The sequence below is a fragment of the Psammomys obesus genome, unplaced genomic scaffold, assembly GCF_907164565.1.
Source record: "Psammomys obesus unplaced genomic scaffold, mPsaObe1.curated_primary_1811, whole genome shotgun sequence".
Lineage (NCBI taxonomy): Eukaryota > Metazoa > Chordata > Mammalia > Rodentia > Muridae > Psammomys > Psammomys obesus.
The window spans coordinates 257,393-266,014 of NW_026593286.1; positions in this window are offsets into that span (position 1 = coordinate 257,393).

An 8,622-nucleotide genomic window follows, 5' to 3' on the forward strand; every position below is an offset into this window, starting at 1 on the left:
TTTTATTATTATTTTATTATTATTATTATTATTAGTTATATTTTATTAACTCTGTATCCCAGCTGTATCCCGCTCCTTTATTCCCTCCCTCAGCTCCTCCCTGCCCCTTTCCAAGTCCACGGATTGGGGAGGCACAATGAAGTTTTAAAAGGATTTATCTATGTGTTTTGTGTATATGGGTGTTTTGTCTGCTGTAAGTCTTCACACAAGAGAAGGCATTGGGTCCCACAGGACCACAGTTATAAGTGGTTGTGAGCTACCATGTGGATGCTAGGAAGAGAACTCAGGACCTCTGAAAGAGCAGCCAGTGCTTTTAACCACTGAACCATGCCTCCAGCCCTATAATGGAAATATTTTCAAGTGAACAATTGTAAAAACGGTATACAGATTCCCAAGTAAAGCCCAGTATCATCATGCACATGTTTGTAATCCCAGTGCTATCAGGGGCAAAGAAGATGAGATCCCTGGAGCTTTCAGGGCATGAACCTAGCTCAAGTCTCACTGAGAGAGCTGTCTTAGGAAACAATGTGGAAAAGTATTAAGAGAATAAGAGGGACCCTTCAGGTGTCCAGGAAGCGAATTTCAAAGAGATGGGAATGAAAACCTGGTTCAGACTGACTTCATCAACCTGAATCAAACTTGGGGAGTCTGATATCAGGTGTTTTATTCCCCACAAATTTAAACACAGTATAACTGGGGAGGGGAAGCTGATACAATCCCTGTTGCACAAAGAAGCATAATTACATTGAAACTCAAATCAGTGTATGTGTCATTTCTTCCAAAGAGATGGGTTCTAGAGAGAAGCTCCCTGTTCTAGTGTAAGGGCCTAGGGAAGCCTCTGGCCTGGTCTCAGTCACACAGACAGCACAGAGGTCATTTGGGCTATTAGCCATCTCAAGTCCTTGTTGTAGGAGCTTAATATGGCCTGGCCCGACAGGTAATGCAGATCACCAGGCTATTAATCACTTCCAATGCCAATTCAAATCCAGCTGTCTGGATGGAAGAATTGGTTTTTCATTTTTCCCATTAGAAAAATATGCATACTTGACATTCCTGGTGTCTCTGGAGATCTGTGGACACAGGAACTTTGTGCTATGCTCTCAACAAGATAAGGAAGGACACCGGAAGTCTTCCTCTGGCCTGAATACTGAATACTGAGGTGATTAAGTGTACCCACGCACATATCACACTCACATACACTCACACACACACACACACACACACACACACAAAATACATTTAATTTAGAAAAAGAAAGAAGAAAGCAGTATATACAGCTATATAGTAATTTCAATTTTTAAACAAAACTCAGTTTACCAAAATTGACACTGGAAAAAAAGAAAATCTGAACAGTCCAACACCAATGAAATATATTGTTTGTAAGAATATTCCCATACTATTTTAGCTTTTCTATCATTGTTAGGAGACACCGTGATCAAGGCAACCTAGGAAGGAAAGCATTTAATTGGGGGTTTTCTTACAGTTTTAGAGAGTGAACCCATGACCGTTATGGTAGGGAACAGGAAACAAGCAGGCAGAAATAGCCTGGAGCAATAACTGAGAGGCTACTTCTGATCCACAAGCAGGAGACAGAGAGAGCCTGCAGCAGGTATGGACTTTTGAAACCTCAAATCCCACCCCCAGTGACACACCTCCTCCAGGAAGACCGCACACCTCCCAATCCTTCCCAAATAACTCTACTACTAAAGACCAAGCATTCAAATACATAAACCTTTAGGTCATTCTCATTCAAACTACCACACGTATTGACATTTTGTGTTTTGTACAGTTTGTTGAATTGAGAAAATATCATTAACCTTACACAGGTCTATCCAAAAATTTTAAGATGACGAAATATTTCTCAAATCATTTTGTAAAAACAATCTAACATCGATATCCAAACCTGTCCAGCACATTGCGAGAAGAGTGAAAGAGAGCCTGCAGTGATGGCTCAGTGGTAGGAGTTTGTACTCTTCTTGCAAGGGGCTCAGGGATGAGCAGCTTACAATTGCCTGCAACTGCAGAGGGGTCTAAAGCCTTTGGCTTCCCAAGGTACTTGCATGCAGAGGCACCTACTCCACAAAGACACCCACCCATACAGGTTTTGTTGTTGTTGTTGTTTGTTTGTTTTCTGTTTTGTTTGGTTTTATTTGGCTTATTTTTTAGAGACAGGGTTTCTATGTGTAGCCTTGGCTGTCCTGGACTCACTTTGTAGACCAGGCTAGCCTCAAACTCACAGAGATTCGCCTGCCTCTGCCTCCCAGAATGCTGGGATTTGGCACCACACCTGGCTAAATAAATCATTTTAAAAGAAAGTTGGGGGCCAAGTATAGTGGCAAATGCCTTTAATTCCTAATACTCAAGAAGCAGGAAGATCTCAATGAACATTTTTTTTATGTGTGGGGTTTTTTTCTGCATGTATATCTGTGCACCATGTGGATTCCGCCTGCCAGTGGAGGCCAGAAGACAAAGACATTATTAGATTTACAGGAACTGGAATTGCAGAAAGTTATGAGCCACAGTCATGTGGATGCTGGGACTTGAACCCTGGTGCTCTCCAGCCCTTTAGTGAACTCTATAGTGCAGAGTTGAGCACCGTGGTATTGAATTTGTGAAGAACACTCAAGTTTGGGATTCCTATTGTGTACAGATAGAAATACAGAAGTTCAACAAGGGAAAAAGGCTGACCCAAAGTACAGATGAGGAAGGGCAGTAGGCAGTCCTGAACTTGGAGCTTGACTCTACGTCCTTTGGGAATTACTTCTGGCAACAGAAGAGCTGACGCCTTGCAAGCCTAAAACTGTTCTCACACCTGTTTCCTTCCTTGCCCTGTGCAGCCTCAGGCCCTTCCGGCCCCACTTGGTCTGTTTTCTTCTATATAAAATGAGACCATGTTTCTCCCACTTCCTGTCTCCTGTTGAAATGAAGCCTGGCTCCTGGCTACACAGCAGCAGGGGTGAGTCACTGGGCAGAGCTGATGACTGTCTTTCAGCCCAAGAGTGCAGAAAACAAGTCAAAAGCCAAACCGCCCCTGGGTGTGGCAGATTATACCTCTAATTCTAGCACTCTGGAGGCTGCATAGTGAATTCTAAGCTACCCTAGGCTACACAGGGAGACCTTGTCTCAAACACACACACACAAACAAAGGCAAGCATGGTGGTACACGCCCTTGATCCCAAAACTTGGGAGGCAGAAGCAGGTGATCTCTGAAAGTTTGATGCAGAGAAGAAAGTTGTGCTACCAGGACCTCCTCCTTGGGTGGTCTGTGTCATCACATACTCCAAGCTTGATACCTCCTGCTCACCTCAGGATGCTGGTTAACTACAAGCAGGACAGGGCTAGACTTGAAGTCCCAAATCCTTATTGGGCCAAGCTTCCTGTTTCATACAGTAGGGAACATCTCTACCCACTGGCTAACAGGATCTCCATGTGAAGTGCCCATTCTAACTGAGATGCTATCGTGTAGCTGTGGAGGAAAGGTCCAGAGAGATGCTTTGGAAGAAGAACAGCAATTCTGCTCTCAGGTGAGACTGGGCCCTGCCTGGCCCTTCTCTTCCCAGGGTCTGCTGGTATGGCACCCTAGGCAGCTCTCTCTCCAAACCTCCACTACGTCCAGAGCTTGTGTGGTCCACAGCACAGCTCTGGAGAGAAGCTGTGCTTTCGGGTTTTGCAGAGGTATCATGGGCTAGACAGGTATAGACAGATATAGACGGGTGTAGGTAGGGCTAGATGGGGCTGGATGGGGCTGGTGGGCAGTGGGCCTGGCAGGAAACCTCTGCAGCGCATGATGTGCTCTGGCAGGGAGAGAAGTGAGAGATGATATTTGCAAGAATGTGACATCCTGGGCTGGGCTAGTTCTTGCGTTCATAGCTTGTGTGTGGGGAGGTCTTCCCTGACCAGCTCCCCAGCCAGAATAAGGAATGAGCCCTGTGTGCAAGGTAACCTTCACTACAGTTTCTGAAGTCTCCTTTTCAATTTTACACTCAGGTGGCTGCTTCCCCAAAGCCCTTGCTGTTACTGCTGAGGTCCATGTCAGCCCCTCCCTACGGACAACCCTCCTCCCTCACAACCTTGTCTTTCCAGACCACTACGTGCTTAAGGCACTGAGAACTCCTTTCCAATCTCTATGCCAACTTCTAGGAGTAAGATCAGGTGGCCCGAACATACACAGCCGTTCTTGTCTCTCCCCTCCTACCATCTTGGCCTCTTCTGTCTGTTACCAGGCTCCTTGAGATCCTCTCTTTGGAGACTAGGAGCCTCTTCTGCATCAGCCATTTGTTTTCCCCACCCAGAACAATCTTCCCTAGGTCTTACAATTCTTCCTCAGAAAGGCCTGCCCCTCCTCCAGCCTCTCCATCCTTATCTTATGGTTGCTATTGCTGTGGTGAAACACTTTGACCAAAAGCACCTTCGGAAGGAAAGGGTTTATTTGGCTTACAACCTCCACATTACACTTCATCATCAAAGGAAGTCAGGGCAAGAACTAAACAGATCAGAGACCTGGAGAAAGGAGCTGATGCAGAAACCATGGAAGCATGCTGGCTTGTTTAATATGGCTTGCTCAACCTGCTTTCTTATACCACCTGCCAGAGCCCGCCAGCAGAGTCGAACGGTTCTTGAATCGGGAGTGAGAATTAAAATTAATAAATTAACACACAACACATGGGACCTTTTTGAGAGGCTCTAGTGGAAACTAGACTAGACACCTTGCTTTATTTTAGACTGCTTTTAAGCCAGAGTCAAAGCAGCTCAGCACAATGAGTTAAATTCACAAGGAGGTGAAATAAGAGGTGTGATTTGACAAGCTATCCCACCTGCTGTCACAAACAAAAGGAGGTGGACTTGAAAATTCTTTCCTGACTTCAGTGAAGGCCTGGTAAAACCAGTCTTTCTGCTGAGATTTAGATATCAAAGCAGCTGCTAGAACAGCAGCTCCCAATAACCCCCCAGGACCACCATCCCAGGAGTGGTATCCCCCACAGTGAGCTGGGCTTCCCAAATCAATCACTAGTTAAGAAAATGCCCTACAGGATCACCTACAGCTGGATCTTATGGGGGCAGTTTCTCAATTGAGGTTCCCTCCTCTCTGATGACTCTACCTTGGGTTAAGTTGACATACAAAAATAGCTTAATTCCCTAGCCAGTGTTTCTTGGGGTGAGTATAGAGACAGTGGGCTCTAATTATAGGTGGAAAGGGGCCGATACAGGCTCATGTCCTGTGATTGCTGAGCCAACCATCGTGATACCTCCCACCAGCCTGGAAGTACCCTTGATAGTCCTTCATAATATAAAAGTTTAGAACATCAGCATGCCACTTGTACACAATATCTTGAGGGATTGAGGAGGGGGGTTGTTTGTTTCTTTTGGTCTTGTTTTGTTTGCTTTAAGCCTACAACACTTGGTATTCCGAGGCCTACCATCCAAGTACTAAACAAGCCCAGGCATGCTTAGCTTCCAAATTAGCTGAGATTAGATATGTTCAGCATTCAGGGTGGTATGACTGTCAGCTGTTCTAAGACCAGGCCATAGTGCCCTCAAACTCACTGTGTAGCTGTGTTGGTTGGGTTTTTGTTTTTTGTTTGTTTGTTTTGTTAACTTCATACAAGCTAGAGTCACCTTTTGAAAGGAGGAAACCTCAGTTGAGAAAATGCCTTCATGCTGGCTTGTCAGCAAGCCTGCAGGACATCTCCTTCATTAACAACTGATGTGGGAGGACAGCTCCACCATCACAGGTCTGTTCTCAAGCTTTCGGCCCTGTACTTCTCTGTTGTTTGTTTTTATTTTAAATGTTGGCTCAATTCTATTTTCATGAGATGTTTGCCAAAGACACAGGTCAGGAACTCATCCATATTGTTTTTTAATCCATTTTTGTGAATGATAGAAAGATTTTTGCTTTTTTTTTTCTTCCTCAAATTGGGTTAGTAATTGGACCAGCAGATCCTGAAGAGTTCCTAATGACACAAGATACCAATGAGCTGCCCATGGAGCTACCTGCGGACCCACCTCCTATTCATCAGAGTGCTGGTTGCTTCATCACAGGTGTGGTAAACATCACACAGCAGTGTATTTATTATTCAAGATTCTTTTTACTTATGTGTCTGTGTGTATGTAAGCGTGTATATGCACAGGTGTGTGGGCGCCCATGGAGACAGAGAAAGGTGTTAAATCCTTTGAGCTGGAGTTACAGCTGTTTGTGTGGTACTGGGATCTGCTCTGATCCTCACGATTGAGCAGAGCACACTTGTGCATTTTAACCCAAAATTTACATGTCTTTGATTCAAACATGCTAATAGTTCATCCCTCGACACTGTCAATGAAATAGCTGTCACCTGCTTTTCAGCGCTGCATGGCATCACCCCAGGGTCTAACCCCACATCGCTTCATGCTCCGCTGCTCCACTGAGCACTTGCAGGGAGTTAGTGGCTGTGACTTTCCACTGTGAAAGATAAGGAATTACTTTCACCTGGAACCTTCCTGCTTCCAGTCCTGGTTCTTCTCCCACCTTCATTTAGGCAGCATTGAAACTATTTGATAGACCAGGTGAAAACTCACACCTTCTGCCAGAGATAAGATGGCACCCCAACATCAACACTGCTCTGTGGGGACCCTTGGCACCATGAATTACGCTTTCTTGTTTTGGTTTGTGTTTTTCATATACCGTCACATTATCCCACTGGATTGGTTATGTTCGTTCTCCGTAATGGCCTGAAGTCAGCACCTGTAACTTTGGAGTGGTAGATCTCCATTGTTTACCACACCTGTGCAAACTTCTGCTGCTCCCAGTGCCCCGGTTAACTGGTCTCCGAAGCTTTCCTCACTTTCTTTCCTTCTCTCTTCTTCTAGTTTCCTGTGTGCACACTTGCAAGTGTGTGCAGGTGCACGTGTGCGCAGTGTCAGAGGACAACTGTGGTGGGTTGGATAGGAACGGCTGCCATAGGCTCAAGTGTTTGAATGCTTGGGCCGGAGCAAGTGGCACCATTAGGAGGAGGTGTGGCCTTGTTGAAGGCAGTGTGGGCTTTGAGTCTCCTATGCGCAAGCTATGCTGGGTATAGTATACAGTCTCTTTCTGCTGCTCAGAGATCAAGATGTAAAACTCTTGGCTTCTCAGCGTCACATCTGCCTGAACACTGCCATGGTTTCCGCCATGATGATATAAGACAGCCCCAATTAAATGTTTTCCTTTATAAGAGTTCCCATGGTCATGGTGTGTTGGGGTACACTGTGTGAATGTGTGTCTCTGTAGTTTCAATTGTTGATTAGCAGAGAGCTAATATGGTCCATCACTGGTTTTTGTTTTGTTTTGCTTTAAGATTCATTTATTTATTATTTATAATACTTTGCCTGGCTGAGTGCCTGCAGACCAAAACAAGGCACCAGATCTCATCATAGATGGATATGAGCCACCAGGTGGTTGCTGGGAATTGAACTCAGGACTGTTAAGGAAGAACAGCCAGTGCTCTTAACCTCTGAACCATCTCTCTAGCCCATCACTGGTCTTATGTTTTGTATATATTCATCCCTTTTCATTTGCCTATTGGCTTTAATAAAGAGCTGACAGCTAGCCAGCAGGTGGCACACACCTTTAATCCCAACACTCAGGAGATGGGTGGCACCAGCTCTACAGAGAGAGTTCCAAGACAGCCAGGTCTACAAAGAGAAACCCTATCTGGAAAAACAAAACAACAACAACAAAAGCTGATGGTCAATAGCTGGGCAGTAGGTGGAGAGCAGAAAGAAAGGAATGGTGGGAGAAGGAAGCAAAGGCGGGATATTGACCAGTGGACACAGAGGTGAACGGATGGACCAGAGTGGAGCAGACTGGTAGAGCTAACCATGTGGTGGGACAAAGGGCCAAGACTAATCAGATTAATCTACATAGTTGGCTTGGCGACTGCTCTAGCTAAAAGGTCTAAACTTTAAAATATTAATAAGCCACTGGGAGGTAATCCCAGCACTCGAGAGGTAGAGACAGGTGATCTCAGTGAGATCAAGGCCAGCTTCGTCTATGTAGTGAGTTTCATGAGAGCCAGGGTGACACAGAGAAACCCTGTCTAGAAAAAAAAATTAAAAGCCTCTGTGTCACTATTTAAACCATGGCAGTTCTAAGAAAGTCCCACTATAATGGTGTCTCTTCACAGCAAAAGAAACCCTAACTAAGATAACAAACTTTGATATTGTTTCTCAAGCACTGTTCATCTTTCTTTTTTTTTTTTTTTTTTTTTGAGACAGGGTCTCTCATTAGCTTGGAACTTGCCAAACAGGCTATGACTACTTTTTACATGGGTTGTGGTAATGGAACTCAAGTCCTTGGTCTTGGGAAGCACTTTACCAACCAGCCCTCCACACACCCTTACTCTTTTGAGTCAAGGTTTCATGTAGCTCAGAATGTCTGGAACTTGTTATGTAGCTGAGGATGACCTTGGATGCCTGATCTTTTCTATTCTGACCTCCTGAGGGCTGGGATTACAGGTATGCACTACCACACCCAGTTTATGCTGCGCTGAGCTGAGATGGAACCCAAGGCTTCATGCATACTAGGAAAGCACTCTACCGATTAATATACATTCCCAGCCTCTTTTGTAATTATTTTCAACAACAACAACAACAAAAACCCACAAAACA